The sequence below is a fragment of the Heteronotia binoei genome, chromosome 8, assembly GCF_032191835.1.
Source record: "Heteronotia binoei isolate CCM8104 ecotype False Entrance Well chromosome 8, APGP_CSIRO_Hbin_v1, whole genome shotgun sequence".
Taxonomy (NCBI): Eukaryota; Metazoa; Chordata; class Lepidosauria; order Squamata; family Gekkonidae; genus Heteronotia; species Heteronotia binoei.
The window spans coordinates 131841174-131861932 of record NC_083230.1 but is presented as its reverse complement, the minus strand read 5'-3'; the positions used below and the strand labels follow the sequence as shown (position 1 = coordinate 131861932).

Below are 20759 nucleotides of genomic sequence, written 5' to 3'. Positions count from 1 at the left end.
CCACAGTGTATATATATATGTATGTGTGTGTGTGTGCATATATATATAAAAATTTTTGGCCACTGTGTGACACAGAGTGTTGGACTGTACGGGCCGTTGGCCTGATCCAAGATGGCTTCTCTTATGTTCTTACAAGACTCTTTGGACTTTGATATTATTTATGTGTTGCCTTGTGGCACTTTGTATTGCATAAGATACTTTTGTGTAGAAAGTTATTGGAAGTAAATTTGTTCAAGACATTAAGTGACTTGTTTGGCCACACAGTTGCTTCGTTGTTTTGGTTTGAATTTTCTACTGCGCTCAGTTTTATTATTGTCCACCAACGAGAGGAGCAGCCCGTCCAGCTCAGCCCCCTCCCGCTTTCCTGCTTTCCGACTGAAGCCTTGGGGCAGCTGCCCTTTGGTCCAGGCAAGGCAAAGAGGAATGATGCAGAGCGAAGCCGGGACTCCTGAGTGCACCGTTCACATCCCGGCAGATCCCTGGGCCTGCGAGCCACTGGGGCCACGGCTGTCTGCACACAGCAAGTCGGGCTTTCTACCAAAGAAGCCAAATGACATCGTTTATTTAAATAAACATTTCTCCCCCTTTTTTATTCTTCTCCCTGGAGAAGGTTTATCGACCCCCTCCGGGTGGGGAAAACCTTGTTTATTCGCACTTACCTGTGGCCTCAAGGGTATCACTCCTGGGTACTGCTGGTTCAACTCAAGTCAACCTCCTTCCCTCCCTCCCTTCCCCCCCCTCCCCCTGGCTCCAGAACTTGTCCTAAACCCAAGAAATATCTGGGAAAGATCCAAAGGAGCCAACCCATGCCAGGAAGACAGAGGAGGCTGCCCACGAGGACAAGTCCCCCAGGCTGCAAACCACCCCCCCCCACCCACCCCATCCTCCCCCCAGGACAGTTACTATTTGCTAGTGCACCACAAGGGAGAATCAGGGAACCGAGGAAGAGGGCAGAGGGGGAGTCCTGAAGCGGCCTCCCAAAAAGGGACCCCCCCCAGGAGCATCCAGTGAGGAGAGCCACAGGACAAAGAGAGGGGGGCGAGCAGAGGAGACGCCATAATTACCCGTGTGCTGCTGCAGCTCTTCTGTGTCGGAGCATGGAGGAGAAAGAGGGGAAAGAGCAAGAGACGGGCCCGAGGGTTCCACTGGCGACAAAGCAGACGGTCAGAGACCCCCCCTGGCCAGCGTAGGCTCCCTCCCCACCTTCTGACCCAAAACTTCGCCCACCCCTGTTGGCTTCCGGGGTGCAGCCCTGACCTCAGGCCTTGCCCAGACTTCTCCCGCCAGGAGCAACCCTTCCCAGCCCCCTCCTACTGACTTACAGAGCAAGCCCCCCACCTCTCTCTGGCCACAGAGCAAGTTCAGGGTCCCCCTGCCCCCTCCACCCCCAGACCCAAGAGAAGAGGTGATCAGGGCTCAGCCTGGCACAGGAGGCAAGTCTGCCCAACATTTGGGCTTCACCCCTCAACTTTCTTCCAGCCCCCAACCCTCCGTGCTTCTGGGGTCCTCTGCTTCCCCAGAGGACAGCTTGGATTGGCTACAGAACCACATGGGAGAATCATGGGACTGAGGAAGAGGGCAGAGTTGAAGGCCCCGACGCACTCCCCGCCCCACACACACACACACACACACACAAGCAACAGAGGCAGGATGCGGGAAATGGGGTGGGGGGGAGCGAGGAGCGAGGACGAGGGGAGGCCATAGTTACCCAGCTGCTGAGGCGGCTCATCTGAGGAGGAGCATGAAAATGAGGCAGGGGGAGGCATGAGACAGAGTCCCGCTGGCAACACAGCAGAAGGTCAACATAGCAAGAGCAAGCAAGACAGCCAGGCCCTGCCCCTCCCCCCTCCCCCCCACAGGGCACTGACTGCAGACCCCTCCCGGCCTTTCCCCACTGTCCTCCCCTCCCCACCCTCTCCTGGGCCCGTTTCACCCAACTGGCCAATGTGCCCCCCCACACACACACACACCAGACAGAGGCCTTCCTGGGTGGCTGAGGATTCAGCCAATCTGAGCAGAAGTGGGTCACCAACAGCCAACTGGGGAGACCGGCCCTCCTGAGAAGGCCTCCCTGTGCCCCCCCCCCTCAGTGGCTCCTCCTTTGGGCCATTCCTCCCCGTCACTCCCCCACACCGTGGTCCAAGGGAGCCATGTCACCCCCAGGGCCACCTACCTTCCCGTATCCCTCAGGAACACACAAGGCTGGGAAGGGGAGCCAACCCCACAGTCAACACCAGTGTGCTGCAAGGGGGGGGGGATGGTGTGGGAGGTCACTGAAGGGCCCCCTTTCAGCAGCCACTCTGGCTTTGGACAAGATGCTAGGGCAGGAAGAAGAAGTCTGCAGGTTTATACCCCGCCCTTCTCGCTGAACAGAGATTCAGAGCGGCTTACAATCTCCTATATCTTCTCCCCCCACAACAGACACCCTGTGAGGTGGGCGGGGCTGAGAGAGCTCTGACAGAAATTGCCCTTTCAAGGACAGCTCCTGCCAGAGCTATGCCTGACCCAAGGTCATTCCAGCAGCTTCAAGTGGAGGAGAGGGGAATCAAAGCCGGTTCCCCAAATAGGAGCCTGCACACTTCACCACGACACCAAACTGGCTCTCAGGAGACAGACACCCTGTGAGGTGGGTGGGGCTGAGAGAGCTCTGACAGAAACTGCCCTTTCAAGGACAACTCCTGCCAGAGCTCTGGCTGACCTCAGGCCATTCCAGCAGCTTCAAGCGGAGGAGTGGGGAATCAAACCCGGTTCTCTCAGATAAGAGTCTGCATGCTCAACCACTATACTATATAGGGTGGTTAAGTATTGCATATATTTCAACCCCCCCCCCTACCAATTTTCCATTTTTTGGGGTGGGGGGTGTCCTTGTGGCTTCAAAATTTGCAGAAACGTTTCCTTTCTAAGCCTACCTCACAGGGCTGTCATAAGACTACAATGGAGAAGGAACCAAATGCCCCTCCCTCAGGGCCTCAGAGGAAGGCGGGGTGACACTGGGAAAGTTCCCCACACAGGACATTCAGACAGACTATGTGGGGGGGGGGGGGGGGGGGAGAGAGAGAGATCACTGTGGGAGACAGATAACTTCCTCTAAGCTGTGGGGCCTTGTGAGCAAAAATCCCACTTTGTGAGTTACTGGCATTAAAGCTGTGAGCGCCCGCATAAATTGTTTGCTCTGGGGCCATTTTTCCTGAGCTGAGACAAAACTGTGTGATTTGGAGGCATAAAACAATTGTGAGCTAACTCACACTAAAACAAAGTAAGAGTCCAGTCGCACCTTTAAGACCGACAACGTTTTAGTCAGGATGCAAGCTTTTGTGTGCTCGAAACACACCATCAGATGGCAAGCGGTCCTAAATACAGAGAAAGCGGGCAGTGCCTTCGTCTGCAGAGGCATGGAAATATTTTTTAGCAGATTAAAAGAGTCACAAATTGGGGTCTGGCATTTGTTAGTTTATGTTAACTGGGCTGAAACAACAATTAAGTTGGAATAGCAGCTTGATGTCCCTGCACTAAACCCGTTAAGTATCCTGGGTGCGAATTGCAATGCAGGAGAGTCTGTTGTAAATAAATAAATGAGACTCTCGTGTATTGCAATTCACACCCAGGATACTTAACGGGTTTACTATATGGACATCAATCTGCTATGCCAAGGGTAGCCAACGGTAGCTCTCCAGATGTTTTTTGCCTACAACTCCCATCCGCCTCAGTCAGCCTGGCCAATGGCTGGGGCTGATGGGAGCTGTAGGCAAAAACATCTGGAGAGCTACTGTTGGCCACCCCTGCGCTATTCCAACTTAATTGCTGTTGTTTCAGCCCAGTTAACATGAACTAACAGACACCAGGCCCCAACTTGCGATTTTTCTAATCTATTAAAAAAACATTTCCATGACTCTACAGACTAATTCTGATGGAAGTGTGCTTCTAGCACACGGACGCTTACATTCTGAATAAAGCTATGTTGGTCTTAAAGGTGCACTTGACTCTTGCTTTGTTCTGCTACTTCAAATCAACACGGCTGCCCACTTGGATCTAGCTCACACTGGAGAGCCAGTTTGGTGTAGTGGTGAAGAGCGCGGACTCTTATCTGGGAGAACCGGGTTTGATTCCCCCCTCCTTCACTGGCAGCTGCTGGAATGGCCTTGGGTCAGCCAGAGCTCTGGCAGGGGTTGTCCTTGAAAGGGCAGCTGCTGTGAGAACCCTCTCAGCCCCACCCACCTCACAGGGTGTCTGTTGTGGGGGAGGAAGGGAAAGGAGATTGTGAGCCGCTCGGAGACTCTTTGGAGTGGAGGGCAGGATATAAATCCAATGTCGTCTTCTTCTAACTCAGCTTAGAGGGAAACCTGTGCTCAATGTATTTCCCCTCCCACACACACAAACGCACCCCAAGCGAGAACGCTTCCTGCCACAGAGACAATCAGAGTCCCAGCACTGGCAGCAGTAGCAGAGGCAGTTCAAGTGCTTGGCTTTGGCCTGGCCCGGCAGTGTGGGTCTTGGGAGGGAAGGTTTTGATGCCAGGCCCAGGCCAGGCCACTGGCAGCCACGTGCAAGGCAAGCCCCCCTGGAGCTGGTGGCAGAGGCAGAGACGAGATGCGAGCCGCACCCATCGCCACTTCCCAGCCTGGCACCCTCTTCTGCTGGTGCGGTGATCCAAGCAACAGCACAGCTTGTGTGGGTGGAGAACCCGTCCAAGAGTTGCTCCCAGGCCAGGAAGAAGTGGGATGCCAGGATGGCATCCACCCGCAACTTGGCACCCAGGATTCCCCTTCAGCTATCTTGGTTAAAGGCTAGGAACTGGCAGTACCAGGATCTGATGCCCTTCCAGTGGCCAGACCGCGCCCCCCACTCACCCCAGACATTGGAAGTTCTACAATTCAACAACCAGTCACCTGGGAGGCTCAACATGTTTATAAATGGCATGTCAAAATATTTACCCCCCCAACCCCCCCTCCCCCAAATAAAGCAACACACATCTGCAGTTACACAAAAACCATGAAATTGTGGCTACAGAATCACTCAGACTGACGTTGGCCTCTGAGTAAGAATCCAATGGCATTTCTCTCTGTGTGCTTCACACAGGATCTTGCAAGATGCACCACAGGCCAGGAAGGGAAGCCAGCACTCTTCTCTGCATAAAGAAAATGGAGAAGGGCACTGGGAGAGAGCAGCTATTCTGCACTGCCACCAAGGAGAAGAAGAAGATGATGATATTGGATTTATATCTCGCCCTCCACTCCGAAGAGTCTCAGAGCGGCTCACAAACTCCTTTACTTTCCTCCCCCACAAGAGACACCCTGTGGTGTGGGTGGGGCTGAGAGGGTTCTCACAGCAGCTGCCCTTTCAAGGACAACCTCTGCCAAAGCTATGGCTGACCCAAGGCCATTCCAGCAGCTGCAAGTGGAGGAGTGGGGAATCAAACCCGGATCTCCCAGATAAGAGAGCTCTGGATGACCCAAGGCCATTCCAGCAGCTTCAAGTGGAGGAGGGGGGAATCAGACCCGGTTCTCCCAGATAAGAGAGCTCTGGCTGACCCAAGGCCATTCCAGCAGCTGCAAGTGGAGGAGGGGGAAATCAGACCCGGTTCTCCCAGATAAGAGAGCTCTGGATGACCCAAGGCCATTCCAGCAGCTTCAAGTGTAGGAGTGGGGAATCAGACCCGGTTCTCCCAGATAAGAGAGCGCTGGCTGACCCAAGGCCATTCCAGCAGCTGCAAGTAGAGGAGTGGGGAATCAGACCCAGTTCTCCCAGATAAGAGAGCTCTGGCTGACCCAAGGCCATTCCAGCAGGTGCAAGTGGAGGAGGAGGGAATCAGACCCAGTTCTCCCAGATAAGACAGCTCTGGCTGACCCAAGGCTATTCCAGCAGCTGCAAGTGGAGGAGTGGGGAAGCAGACCCGGTTCTCCCAGATAAGAGAGCTCTGGATGACCCAAGGCCATTCCAGCAGCTGCAAGTGGAGGAGTGGGGAATCAAACCCAGTTCTCCCAGATAAGAGAGCTCTGGCTGACCCAAGACCATTCCAGCAGCTGCAAGTGGAGGAGTGGGGAATCAAACCAGTTCTCCCAGATAAGAGAGCTCTGGCTGACCCAAGGCCATTCCAGCAGCTTCAAGTGAAGGAGTGGGAAATCAAACCCGGTTCTTCCAGATAAGAGAGCTCTGGCTGACCCAAGGCCATTCCAGCAGCTGCAAGTGGAGGAGGGGGAAATCAGACCCAGTTCTCCCAGATAAGAGAGCCATGGCTGACCCAAGGCCATCCTAGCAGGTGCAAGTGGAGGAGTGGGGAATCAAACCCGGTTCTCCCAGATAAAAGAGCTCTGGCTGACCCAAGGCCATTCCAGCAGCTGCAAGTGGAGGAGGGGGGAATCAGACCCAGTTCTCCCAGATAAGAGAGCCATGGCTGACCCAAGGCCATCCCAGCAGGTGCAAGTGGAGGAGAGGGGAATCAAACCCGGTTCTCCCAGATAAAAGAGCTCTGGCTGACCCAAGGCCATTCCAGCAGCTGCAAGTGGAGGAGGGGGGAATCAGACCCAGTTCTCCCAGATAAGAGAGCCATGGCTGACCCAAGGCCATCCCAGCAGGTGCAAGTGGAGGAGAGCGGAATCAAACCCGGTTCTCCCAAATAAGAGAGCTCTGGCTGACCCAAGGCCATCCCAGCAGGTGCAAGTGGAGGAGGGAGGAATCCAACCCGGTTCTCCCAGATAAGAGTGCCATGGCTGACCCAAGGCCATTCCAGCAGGTGCAAGTGGAGGAGTGGGGAATCAAACCCGGTTCTCCCAGATAAGAGAGCTCTGGCTGACCCAAGGCCATTCCAGCAGGTGCAAGCTGAGGAGTGGGGAATCAAACCCGGTTCTCCCAGATAAGAGAGCTCTGGCTGACCCAAGGCCATTCCAGCAGCTGCAAGTGGAGGAGGGGGGAATCAAACCCGGTTCTCCCAGATAAGAGAGCTCTGGCTGACCCAAGGCCATTCCAGCAGCTGCAAGTGGAGGAGTGGGGAATCAAACCCGGTTCTCCCAGATAAGAGCTCTGGCTGACCCAAGGCCATCCCAGCAGCTACAAGTGGAGAGGGGGGAATCAGACCCGGTTCTCCCAGATAAGAGTCCGCACTCTTAACCACTACACCAAACTGGCTTAATTGTGTTTGTGTCCTTTATAAAGTTTATGTCACACATGGCCCGACTCGGCAAAGTCTCATTTATGTCCGGTCCGGCCCTCGTAACGAATGAGTTCGACGCCCCTGCCTTAAGGTATAAAACCCTCTTCTGGAGGGGGGGGGTCTCTTCCAAAAAAAGAAAAACCCCTTGTGGCAATAGCTGCATCCCTAATTAAAACCAAACCCCAGTCCTGCAGGTTGTTTTCTCCAAAGCAAGTTGGGAGGGAGGCACGACCACAACAGGAACATCGAGCTGCCCCACTGCTGGAGACGGTGCCCTCTGGCATCCCTCCCACCTTACATGTCACTGCCCAGAGAATTGAGAAATGGACGTTTGGGACTGGCGCAGCCCCCACATGCAGGAAGGTCTCTGGATAGGGAGGACTGAGAAGTGGATCCTCCCAGACAGGCCAGTCAGGCTTGCCGGGGCAGCCGAGCTTCTCCCCTCGAGTGGGCTGTGCTGCCAGAGCTGCTATTTTGGGTTCTCCAGCTGGCTTCTTATTTTGTCGTGATCGGGCCGCCGCTCCCATGCCCGAGTTCCCGGCTGCATTGTTCTGCGCTTTGCCAGCCCTTTGCTGGAGAAACAGACTGCAAGTTTTCTATATTAAAAATGGATGGGTGTTGTAAGCATTCCTTTGAGGTGCTGGCTAGGCAAACACTCGGCAGAGGGTTTAATGCACGATTAAGGGTGTGGGCTCCTCTACCCTGAAAGCTCTGTGGGGGATCAAACTCCTTCCAGCTTCCTCAAGCAATTCGCCGGAGCCAGGCAACGGCCTGCTTTTGTGACAAAGCTGCTGCTGGGTGAGGGCCAGCCTCTTCTTCCTCCATTCTAGCGGGAGCCCTGGCTGATGCGCTGCCCATCTCTCTCCCTGGGCACAAGGAGTCCACCTGGTCTTCCTCAAAGATGGGGCCTGCACCCTATCCTGCCTCATCTTCCATCTGCCCTCAAACGCCTTCCTCCCATCCCCGGCTTTGCAAGCCAGTTTTTGGTGGCCAACAACCCTCATAAAGATAGATGGAGATGGATCACTGTTGTCGGCCTGGATGACCCAAGCAGCAGGAGAAAAGAGCAGGAGCACCGTAAAGACCAGGGGTGGCCAAACTGGGCTCGAGAGCCACATCTGGCTCTTTCACACACATTTCGTGGCTCTTGAAGCCCTGTTGGCTGGCTTGGAGAAGGCACTGGTCTCTTTAAATTTTACTTCTCCGTGTCAAACCAGCTGGCAGCTTGGAGAATGCATTTAACGCTGAAGTTGCTTTCTATTCACATCTCCCTCCCTCCCCATCTATTTTTTCCTTCCTTCCTTCCTTCCTTCCTTCCTTCCTTCCTTCCTTCCTTCCTTCCTTCCTTCCTTCCTTCCTTCCTTCCTTCCTTCCTTCCTCTCTCCCCTTCCTTCCTTCCTTCCTTCCTTCCTCTCTCCCCTTCCTTCCTTCCTTCCTTCCTTCCTTCCTTCCTTCCTTCCTTCCTTCCTTCCTTCCTTCCTTCCTTCCTTCCTTCCTTCCTGTCTTACGACTCTCAAACATCTGACATTTATTCTATGTGGCTCTTACGTTCTTTGGCCACCCCTGCTAAAGACTAACAACATTTGTGAAAGGGTATGAGTTGTTAATAATAATAATGATAATGAATGGCCGCATCCCAGCCAATGTCAGACTCTGGGCAATGTAGAACATTAAAATCAAATACATATATCGATATCAATAAAATCAGTTACATTAAAAGGCTACTATCAACCCCGATGGCATCTCATTTAAAGCGCCATTGTTCAATTTCAATTTCCAGTCATTGCAACGGGGGTGGGGGGAAGAGCGTGCCAGCATGGCAACCGTTGCTGTCCTTGTGTGAAGGCCTTACAGGCCTTGTGGAGCTGTTGAAGATCCCGCAGGGCCCTGATGTGAGTCTGTATCTGAAGAAAAGACTGCAGTGACTCCCAAAAGCTGCCACAATTTTTGTTCGCCTTGCAGGTGCTGCCGGGCTCTGGCTCTTTTCTACCACCTGCACAGAAGCACTGAGAACATTCAAGAGGTGGGGGCAGGCTTGACTTGCCCCCAGGCAGGACTGATTCCCACAAAGCTGCCGGAGAGTAAACGAGAACAAAACAGAATGCAAAACAGCCAGGATGGATCGAGCCCAGAACTCTGGTTCACACAATGATCCCCCCCCACAAAATGCTCCCACAAAGCATGCGAGTGGGGTGCCCCTCCCCACAACTGCCTCCCAGGCTATACGTAGAGGTTTTTTTAAAAAAACAAACAAACAAACAGATAAAATAAAGAAGAAGAACTGAAGATTTATACCCCGCCCTTCTCTCTGAATCAGAGACTGAGAGCAGCTTATAATCTCCTATGTCTTCTCCCCCCACAACAGACACCCTGTGAGGTAGGTGGGGCTGAGAGGGCTATCACAGCAGCTGCCCTTTCAAGGACAACTCCCGCAAGAGCTCTGGCTGAGCCAAGGCCATTCCAGCAGCTGCAAGTGGAGGAGTGGGGAATCAAACCCGGTTCTCCCAGATAAGAGTCCACACACTTAACCACTACACCAAACTGGCTGAATTTTGAAAATCACAGAATCATAGAGTTGGAAGGGGCCTCCAGTCCAACCCCTTGAACAATGCAGGAAACTCACATATATGTCCCCCTAAATTCACAGGATCTTCATTTCTGTCAGATGGCCATCTAGCCTCTGTTGAAAAACCTCCAAGGAAGCAGAGCCCACCACCTCCCAAGGAGGAAGCCTCTTCCATTGAGGAACTGCTCTAATGGTCAGGAAGTTCTTCCTCATGTTGAGCCAGAAACTTTTGGTTCTGGTCCGACCTTCCGGGGCCACAGAAAACAATTCCACACCATCCTCTATCTGACATCCCTTCAAGAGCACCTCTCAGCCGCCTCCTCTCCAGGCTAAACATGCCCAGCTCCTTCAACCTTTCTTCATAGGACTTGGTCTCCAGACCCCTCACCCAGCCTCTGAACACAGAACTTTCATTTAGGACTGATCCTCTCTGAACTTGCCTAGCTAGTCTTTCCTGCTCGCTCCTGAAGTGAGAAGGCCAGAGAGAGAGGAGCTTTTATGGGCTGGGGGGCTCAGCGCGGGAATAGCTCTCTGACAGGCTGCCAGTCTCCTTCTTCCTAGGCCTTGGATCGTTCCACTGGTGTCTGAGAGCTTTTACTGATACCTCCTTTCGTTGTCACGGATGATCACCAGCCACGACATGCACTGCTGCTGTTGCTACTGGTCCATTACTGGGGCCCAGAGCCCGAAAGCAGGCCCAGAAGCAGGAGCACGTGTGGGCAGAGGCCCAAGGTGATGGGCAGGGATGGGCTTGGAGCTTGCCCTCCGATCCCTGGCAGTTGTACCCCACTGTGCGTGAGCCCCAAGGGGGAGCTGAGAGGCAGAGGAACGAGAGGAGAACCCAGAATCAGAGAATCCTAGAGTTGGAAGGGACCTCCAGGGTCATCTAGTCCAACCCCCTGCACAATGCAGGAAACTCACAAACCCCTCCCCCTAAATTCACAGGATCTTCATTGCTGTCAGATGGCCATCAAGCCTCTGTTGAAAAACCTCCAAGGAAGGAGAGCCCACCACCTCCCGAGGAGGAAGCCTCTTCCACTGAGGAACCGCTCTAAACTCACAAACTCCTCCCCCTAAATTCACAGGATCTTCATTGCTGTCAGATGGCCATCAAGCCTCTGTTTAAAAACCTCCAAGGAAGGAGAGCCCACCACCTCCCAAGGAGGAAGCCTGTTCCACTGAGGAACCGCTCTAAACTCACAACCCCCTCCCCCTAAATTCACAGGATCTTCATTGCTGTCAGATGGCCATCTAGCCTCTGTTGAAAAACCTCCAAGGAAGGAGAGCCCACCACCTCCCGAGGAGGAAGCCTGTTCCACTGAGGAACCGCTCTAAACTCACAACCCCCTCCCCCTAAATTCACAGGATCTTCATTGCTGTCAGATGGCCATCTAGCCTCTGTTGAAAAACCTCCAAGGAAGGAGAGCCTACCACCTCCCCAGGAAAAAGCCTGTTCCACTGAGGAACCGCTCTAAACTCACAACCCCCTCCCCCTAAATTCACAGGATCTTCATTGCTGTCAGATGGCCATCTAGCCTCTGTTGAAAAACCTCCAAGGAAGGAGAGCCCACCATCTCCCCAGGAAAAAGCCTGTTCCACTGAGGAACCGCTCTAAACTCACAAACCCCTCCCCCTAAATGCACAGGATCCTCATTGCTGTCAGATGACCATCTAGCCTCTGTTGAAAAACCTCCAAGGAAGGAGAGCCCACCACCTCCCAAGGAGGAAGCCTGTTCCACTGAGGAACCCCTCTAAACTCACAAACCCCTCCCCCTAAGTGCACAGGATCCTCATTGCTGTCAGATGACCATCTAGCCTCTGTTGAAAAACCTCCAAGGAAGGAAAGCCCACCACCTCCCAAGGAGGAAGCCTATTCCACTGAGGAACCGCTCTAAACTCACAGACCCCTCCCCCTAAATTCACAGGATCCTCATTGCTGTCAGATGGCCACCTAGTCTCTGTTGAAAAACCTCTAAGGAAGGAGAGCCCACCATCTCCCAAGGAAGCCTGTTCCACTGAGGAACCACTCTAACGGTCAGCAAGTTAAGAACATAAGAACATAAGAGAAGCCATGTTGGATCAGGCCAACGGCCCATCCAGTCCAACACTCTGTGTCACACAGTGGCAAAAAATTGTATATATACACACACACTGTGGCTAATAGCCACTGATGGACCTGTGCTCCATATTTTTATCTAAACCCCTCTTGAAGGTGGCTATACTTGTGGCTGCCACCACCTCCTGTGGCAGTGAATTCCACATGTTAATCACTCTTTGGGTGAAGAAGTACGGTACTTCCTTTTATCCATTTTAACCTGTCTGCTCAGCACGTTCTTCCTAATGTTGAGCCGGAAACTCTTCTGATTTAATTTCAACCCATTGGTTCTGATCCTACCTTCTGGGGCCACAGAAAACAACTCCACACCATCCTCTAGATGACAGCCCTTCAAGGACTTGAAGATGGTGATCCTATCACCTCTCAGCTGCCTCCTCTCCAGGCTAAACATGCCCAGCTCCTTCAACCTTTCCTCATAGGACTTGGTCTCCAGACCCCTCACCATCTTCGTCCCCCTCCTTTGGACTCGTTCCAGCTTGTCTAGATCCTTCTTAAAATGTGGTGCCCAAAACTGACCACAAGACTCCAGGTGAGGTCTTACCAGAGCAGAGTAAAGCGATACCATCACTTCACGTGATCTGGACACTACACTTCTGTGGATACAGCCCCAGATTGAATTTGCCTTTTTAGCCACCGCATCACACTGTTGACTCATGTTCAGCGTATGGTCCGCTAAGACCCCGAGATCCTTTTTGCACAGACTACTGCTAGGACAAGTCGGTGAAGGCGAGAAGGTGCCATTCCCTCCAGCCCGTCGCCATGCCACAGGCCGAACCCTTGAGCCTGCTTCCTGCAGCAGCGCATAACTCATCCCTGCCCTGGTGCCTCCCCAGCTCTTTCCAGGCAGCCCTCCAACAGGGACAGCGGCCTGGATGGACTCCCGTCCCCGTGCAGCGCCAGCCACCCACTGAGCTCCCCACACGGCCAGCAGCTGCAATCTCCAGTGCGTGGCCTGCCGCTTTGGCTGCCAACTCTCTTGTTAGAGCCTGGCTCCTACCCCGCTGCAAGCTGCCTGAGACTCCCACATGCAGGGGTGTGCAGAGGTCGGGACAACTGTCCCTGGGATCCTGCCCGCTGTCCACAGCCCATGCAAAGGCACAGGACCCCTGCTGCCCCAGAGGAGGTGGGAACTCATCTGCTTGCATTCAGAACTCTGATCCTGGTTAGTGCTTCTGTGTTTAAACGGAGTTTGGGAGGGAGAGGTCTGTGCCTCAGCTGTCAAGACTGGGATGGGGTGGGGGCACTGAGGTTCTCCCTTGTCTGCTCCACGAAGGGGAGGCCCGCTCCTTGAGGTCCACCGTCCCTCCTCCCAGCCATTGCTGGAGTGTGAAAAATCACGCAAGCCACGTGGCAGGGGAGAGATATCGTGACCAAGGACAGCTGGGAAGAACAGCAGCGGCAATCAACCTGGTGAAAGCAGCACAGAGGGGGCAACACGGGAAGGCATTAAGAAGAACGACACCTCTGGGACAGAGCTGGTTAAAAGGGTCGAGGTAGTCCCCCCTGCAAGCACCAGTCGTTTCCGACTCTGAGGTGACATCGCTTTCACACAATGTTTTCACGGCAGACTTTTTACAGGGTGGTTTGCCGTTGCCTTCTCCAGTCATCTACACTTTCCCCCCAGAAAGCTGGGGACTCATTTTACTGACCTCGGAAGGAGGGAAGGCTGAGTCAGCCTGGAGCCGGCTACCTGAACCCAGCTTCCTAACAGATCCCAAATTCGAAGGTACAAAATCTCATCTGTGCCTGGGACTCTTCTTAGAGCCTGAGCAGGAGCCAGCTGAGAGGTGATAGGATCACCATCTTCAAGTACTTGAAGGGCTGCCATATAGAAGAAGAAGATGATATTGGATTTATATCCCGCCCTCCACTCCGAAGAGTCTCAGAGTGGCTCACAATCTCCTTTCCCTTCCTCCCCCACAACAGACACCCTGTGAGGTGGGTGGGGCCGAGAGGGCTCTCACAGCAGCTGCCCTTTCAAGGACAACCTCTGCCAGAGCTCTGGCTGACCCAAGGCCATTCCAGCAGGTGCAAGGGGAGGAGGGGGGAATCAAACCCGGTTCTCCCAGATAAGAGAGCTCTGGCTGACCCAAGGCCATTCCAGCAGCTGCAAGTGGGGGAGTGGGGAATCAAACCCGGTTCTCCCAGATAAGAGAGCTCTGGCTGACCCAAGGCCATTCCAGCAGCTGCAAGTGGAGGAGTGGGGAATCAAACCCGGTTCTCCCAGATAAGAGAGCTCTGGCTGACCCAAGGCCATTCCAGCAGCTGCAAGTGGGGGAGTGGGGAATCAAACCCGGTTCTCCCAGATAAGAGAGCTCTGGCTGACCCAAGGCCATTCCAGCAGCTGCAACTGGAGGAGTGGGGAATCAAACCCGGTTCTCCCAGATAAGAGAGCTCTGGCTGACCCAAGGCCATTCCAGCAGCTGCAACTGGAGGAGTGGGGAATCAAACCCGGTTCTCCCAGATAAGGGAGCTCTGGCTGACCCAAGGCCATTCCAGCAGCTGCAACTGGAGGAGTGGGGAATCAAACCCGGTTCTCCCAGATAAGAGAGCTCTGGCTGACCCAAGGCCATTCCAGCAGCTGCAAGTGGAGGAGTGGGGAATCAAACCCGGTTCTCCCAGATAAGAGAGCTCTGGCTGACCCAAGGCCATTCCAGCAGCTGCAAGTGGGGGAGTGGGGAATCAAACCCGGTTCTCCCAGATAAGAGAGCTATGGCTGACCCAAGGCCATTCCAGCAGCTGCAAGTGGAGGAGTGGGGAATCAAACCCGGTTCTCCCAGATAAGGGAGCTCTGGCTGACCCAAGGCCATTCCAGCAGCTGCAAGTGGAGGAGGGGGGAATCAAACCCGGTTCTCCCAGATAAGAGAGCTATGGCTGACCCAAGGCCATTCCAGCAGCTGCAAGTGGAGGAGTGGGGAATCAAACCCGGTTCTCCCAGATAAGAGAGCTCTGGCTGGCCCAAGGCCATTCCAGCAGGTGCAAGTGGAGGAGTGGGGAATCAAACCCGGTTCTCCCAGATAAGAGAGCTATGGCTGACCCAAGGCCATTCCAGCAGCTGCAAGTGGAGGAGTGGGGAATCAAACCCAGTTCTCCCAGATAAGGGAGCTCTGGCTGACCCAAGGCCATTCCAGCAGCTGCAAGTGGAGGAGGGGGGAATCAAACCCGGTTCTCCCAGATAAGAGAGCTCTGGCTGACCCAAGGCCATTCCAGCAGCTGCAAGTGGAGGAGTGGGGAATCAAACCCGGTTCTCCCAGATAAGGGAGCTCTGGCTGACCCAAGGCCATTCCAGCAGCTGCAAGTGGAGGAGGGGGGAATCAAACCCGGTTCTCCCAGATAAGAGAGCTATGGCTGACCCAAGGCCATTCCAGCAGCTGCAAGTGGAGGAGTGGGGAATCAAACCCGGTTCTCCCAGATAAGAGAGCTCTGGCTGGCCCAAGGCCATTCCAGCAGGTGCAAGTGGAGGAGTGGGGAATCAAACCCGGTTCTCCCAGATAAGAGAGCTATGGCTGACCCAAGGCCATTCCAGCAGCTGCAAGTGGAGGAGTGGGGAATCAAACCCAGTTCTCCCAGATAAGGGAGCTCTGGCTGACCCAAGGCCATTCCAGCAGCTGCAAGTGGAGGAGTGGGGAATCAAACCCGGTTCTCCCAGATAAGGGAGCTCTGGCTGACCCAAGGCCATTCCAAGCAGGTGCAAGTGGAGGAGTGGGGAATCAAACCCGGTTCTCCCAGAAAAGAGTCTGCACACTTCACCACTACACCAAACTGGCTCTCCTACACCAAATTGGCTCTCCATATAGAGCAGGGGTGGCCAACAGTAGCTCTCCAGATGTTTTTTTGCCTACAACTCCCATCAGCCCCAGCCATTGGCCATGCTGGCTGGGGCTGATGGGAGTTGTAGGCAAAAAACATTTGGAGAGCTACCATTGGCCACCCCTGATATAGAGGATGGTGTGGAATTGTTTTCTGTGGCCTCAGAAGATAGGACCAGGACCAATGGGTTGAAATTAAATCAAAAGAGTTTCCGGCTCAACATTAGGAAGAACTTCCTGACTGTTAGTTTGATTCCTCAGTGGAACAGGCTTCCTCCTGGGGAGGTGGGGGGCTCTCCTTCCTTGGAGGTTTTCAAACAGAGGCTAGGTGGCCATCTGACAGCAATGAGGATCCTGTGAATTTAGGGGGAGGGGTTTGTGAGTTTAGAGGGGTTCCTCAGTGGAACAGGCTTCCTCCTGGGGAGGTGGTGGGCTCTCCTTCCTTGGAGGTTTTTCAGCAGAGGCTAGATGGCCATCTGACAGCGATGGAGATCCTGTGAATTTAGGGGGAGGGGTTTGTGAGTTTCCTGCATTGAGCAGGGGGTTGGACTAGATGACCCTGGAGGGCCCCTTCCAACTCTAGGATTCTGTGACTCCCTGTCTCATCTGTGCCTGGTCTTGCACAGGACATGAATGGGGAACTTTATGTGCACTAAAAGCCTCTCCTGTCCCACAGAGCGAAGCCTCTCCCCTGCAGTCCTTCCTGCCCTCCCAGTCAGGACCAGTTTCAATCAGCACACACACAGAGGATCCCTAAAATCTGTGGTTAGAGCACCGCTCCCAAGGTTGTGAGTTCTAGTCTTGCTTCTACTTTGCAACTAATTGGTTGGCCAAAAGATAAACTCTGTCTTTGTCCAAATTCCCTCTTTGATGGGATTCACCCTCTTTCTCCTCCTGTTTTCCACAGGGGAACCTTTCCCACTGAGCTGTGTGGGTCTTCACTGGCAAGCAAGCTGTGCAGGTAGTTGGAAGATGCTGCTTTTCCGGCGTGTCCCCCTGGCAGAAGGGCTTCAAGCCCTTGCCTGCAGAGCTTCCGGGAGGTGGGAGTTTACTGGCCTCCCAGAAGTAATGCCACAGCCCTCCCCACGGCGAAGGATGCGAGCTGTGCATCTTGTGCTTATTGCACGGAGCGTGTGGGCAGCGTTGCCATAGACGCCGGAGCAGTTGCTATGTTCCCATCTCTCTGGACTTGGGTCTTGTTTAAAAATGCACATTCTCTGCCGAGGCAGCCTTGGGCATCAACAAGCTGCATCCAGGCTGTGGGGCTGCACGACAAGTTACCCAGTTCAACAGCGCAGTCCTAAGCAAGCGCCTCTTAGTTCCTTCTAGGAGCAATCTTACGCTGCTGGGCCTTTGGGGTTAGAAGCACTTGCCTGCGGGCACCTGGATCCACTGCCATTGCACAGAGGTCACCCCTCGGCTCATCCACCTCCCCTGCCCCCCAGTTTCTCTATTCTCTGGGCCTTGTTCCTCGCAGGGACCTGCTCCTTTCCTCTGTAGCGTGTGACACAAAGCGGTGGTGCAGACCAGCCTGCTCTACCTAAGCAAGAGGCTTGTCTCGTGTGGGCATTCTGCCCTTGGCACCACATTCCCTGCAGCAATGTGCCCATTTCCCTGAGATCTAGATCAGGGGTGGCCAAACTGTAGCTCTTCAACATGTAATGTGCGACTCTCAATACCCTACTGCCGCACTGGCCGGCTTGGAAAAGGCATTTATCTCTTTAAATTACTTCTCCAAGTTAAGCCAGCCAGTAGCTTGGAGAATGCATTTAAAATTAAAGTTGCTTTCTTTCCACTTCTCCCACCTTCCTTCCTTCCTTCCTTCCTTCCTTCCTTCCTTCCTTCCTTCCTTCCTTCCTTCCTTCCTTCCTTCCTTCCTTCTGCCTTCCTCCTTCCTTCCTTCCCTCCTCCTTCCTTCCTTCCTCCTTCCCTCCTTCCTTCCTTCCCTCCCTCCTTCCTTCCTTCCTCCTGCCTTTTTCCTTCCTTCCTCCTTCCTTCCTTCCTTCCCTCCTTCCTCCTTCCTTACGCCTTCCTCCCCTCCTTCCTTCCCTCCTCCTTCCTTCCTCCTTCCTTCCCTCCTCCTTCCTTCCTTCCTCCTTCCTTCCCTCCTCCTTCCTTCCTTCCTCCTTCCTTCCTTCCCTCCTTCCTTCCGCCTTCCTCCCCTCCTTCCTTCCTTCCCTCCTCCTTCCTTCCTTCCTTCCTCCTTCCTTCCCTCCTCCTTCCTTCCTCCTTCCTTCCCTCTTCCTTCCTTCCCTCCTCCTTCCTTCCTTCCTTCCTTCCTTCCTCCTTCCTTCCTTCCCTCCTCCTTCCTTCTTCCTTCCTTCCTTCCTTCCCTCCTCCTTCCTTCCTTCCTTCCCTCCTCCTTCCTTCCTTCCCTCCTCCTTCCTTCCCTCCTCCTTCCTTCCTTCCTTCCTTCCTTCCTTCCTGCTTTAATGTTCGTGTCCTGCAGCTCTCGAACTTCTGGCGTTTATTCTGTGTGGCTCTTCTGTTAAGCAAGTTTGGCCGCCCCTGATCTAGATGCTCAGCGAAAATACACTCTTTCTCCCAAGGGCTTGGGGACACTCCGTGTTTTAACAACAACTTAAATCGTTGTAGTTCTTTCTCTTTTATGATATACCTACAATGTGCTAAACCTCAGCTAAGTGCCTCAGGTATCACAACAGCTGCGAAGCAGCCTAGAAACCTCGTACATGGACATGCTTCAGCAGCAAAACAAGAGGGCCTAATGACAACAGACACCTTCTGGAGCAGCAGGCAATGCCCCACAGCAACACCCAGGTAGCAGCCAGAGGACAGTAGGAACATGGTGAGAAACTCCTGCCCTCACTCAAACCAAGATAAGGCCCCCCCGCCCCAGTGCTGTAACCATGACACAGCCTTAGAACATAAGAGAAGCCCTGTTGGATCAGGCCAATGGCCCCTCCAGTGCAACACTCTGTGTCACAGAAGAACATAAGAGAAGCCCTGTTGGATCAGGCCAATGGCCCCTCCAGTGCAACACTCTGTGTCACAGAAGAACATAAGAGAAGCCCTGTTGGATCAGGCCAATGGCCCCTCCAGTCCAACACTCTGTGTCACATAAGAACACAAGAGAAGCCATGTCGGATCAGACCAGTGGCCCCTCCAGACCAACACTCTGTGTCACATAAGAACATAAGAGAAGCCCTGTTGGATCAGGCCAATGGCCTATCCAGTCCAACACTGTGTCACATAAGAACACAAGAGAAGCCATGTTGGATCAGGCCAGTGGCCCATCCAGTCCAACACTCTGTGTCACATAAGAACACAAGAGAAGCCATGTTGGATCAGGCCAGTGGCCCGTCCAGTCCAACACTCTGTGTCACATAAGAACAGAAGAGAACCCATGTTGGATCAGGCCAGTAGCCCATCCAGTCCAACACTCTGTGCCACATAAGAGAAGCCATGTGTGGCCCGTCCAGTCCAACACTCTGTGTCACATAAGAACAGAAGAGAACCCATGTTGGATCAGGCCAGTAGCCCATCCAGTCCAACACTCTGTGTCACACAGGGGCCAAACCAAAGGAACAAAAAACCCAAGTGCCAGTATCAGCACACCGGCATTTATAAAGAAACCCTGAGCACAGCTGAGCCGAATGCCAGGAGAAACTGAGCAATCTTTTCTTCACCTTGAATGTTTGCAAGAAATAGTAGGACACACTTTGGTCAAGACTGCTTTAGGTATCAGGTGCTCTGGAAGTCTGCTTGCGAGTCCTTCAAAGTGTGGGACCGATTCCCCACTAGCCTTCTGCCGCTCTGCCGCTCCTCTTCTCCACGGGGCTTCCACTGGATTCCACACTGTCTGCCCCAGGGCTGCAACTAGCTTCGCCTTTTTTATGCGGCAAACAGAAACGGGTTTTTAGAGAATCTTGTTTGCTTTGCGAAAGAGGCAGAGCGAGTCGCAGCCTCGGGGCAGCCTGTGCGAAATACGACGGAAGCGCTGCTGAGAAGAGGCGAGTGAGAGCGAGGTCAGGCGAGTGGGAAAGCGGTCTGAGAGAGCCTCACACATCACAGCTCCCGCTGTAGCAGCACTTCTATCACGGTTCTAGAGGGGCAGTTAGTAGCGGAAGTGAGGATGCCCCTGAGGGTCACAATGGCACACCTGGCCGCCAGCGAGAAGGTCACTTCCTTACAACAAACGTTATGTGGGAAGTGAAAAGACCTGTACCCCTAGGAACAAGCCTTTGGCACACACAAGGGAGGCCTTGGAGGTCGCAGGTCCACCTGCTTTGGGGGCAGGTTTGTGCCCACAGCACTTGCTCTGAGGCCCCTCCGCACAAGCCGGGCAAGCCCTGCCTCCAGCCAGAATGAGCTGGAGAACGACCTGATCCAACATTGCCTCCTGGTCCTCCTCCCCCCCCCCCTTTTCCTGCCATGTAAAGGAATGTACCACCAAGCACCCTGGCCCAGGGGTGATCAGGTCCTTCTTCCTACCTTTTGAGCAGCCAGGGCCAACGTCTGGAGCAAGGGGGGGGGGCAGCTCCAAGCAAACTCCAGGCCAGCAAACACAACCAATGGGCAGGCCGTTCTCTGGCACAAGCCCAAGAGCAGCAGCAGAGCAAAGCTGAGGAGGGCAGCCTTCCCCTCCCCCTCCCCCCCTGCCCAGCTCTCCCCACCAGGCGTGAGCCACCCACAGAACACAACCCTGCCTCCCCCACCCTGCCCCTGCACACCCGTCAGCGCGACACGTGTGGATGTTGCTCAGGGCTCCTCTGGCTGCTGCACTCCGGATGGATCCTGCTGCACCGACTCAGCCAAAGCCAGACTTCCATCTGCACGATCTGAGGAGGGCATATGGCAGACAAGCGGGGGAGACCAGCCTCATGCTTGGTGCCCTTTGCCTATCCACTGGCATTGGGGCCCAAAGCCGCCACAGTTCTCCCCCCCCCCCTCTTGGAACCCCAAGGAGGAAGGAGCCCCTCTGGATGCAGAATGAAGTGCTGGAAGAGACATATGATGAAGCCGCCTTCTACTGAATCAGACCCCCCTGGGTCCATCCAAGTCAGTCTTGTCTCCTCAGACTGGTAGCGGCTCTCCAGGGTCTCAAGCTGAGGTTTTTCACACCCACTTGCCTGGACCCTTTCGAGTTGGAGATGCCGGGGA

The 20759-nt window shown here is 54.1% G+C and overlaps 1 protein-coding gene across 1 annotated transcript in view; it reads right to left on the bottom strand.

Annotated features, from left to right (window-relative positions):
• The window catches only part of SHANK3 (SH3 and multiple ankyrin repeat domains 3), a 613814-nt gene that overhangs the window by 248496 nt on the left and 344559 nt on the right, over positions 1–20759 (bottom strand).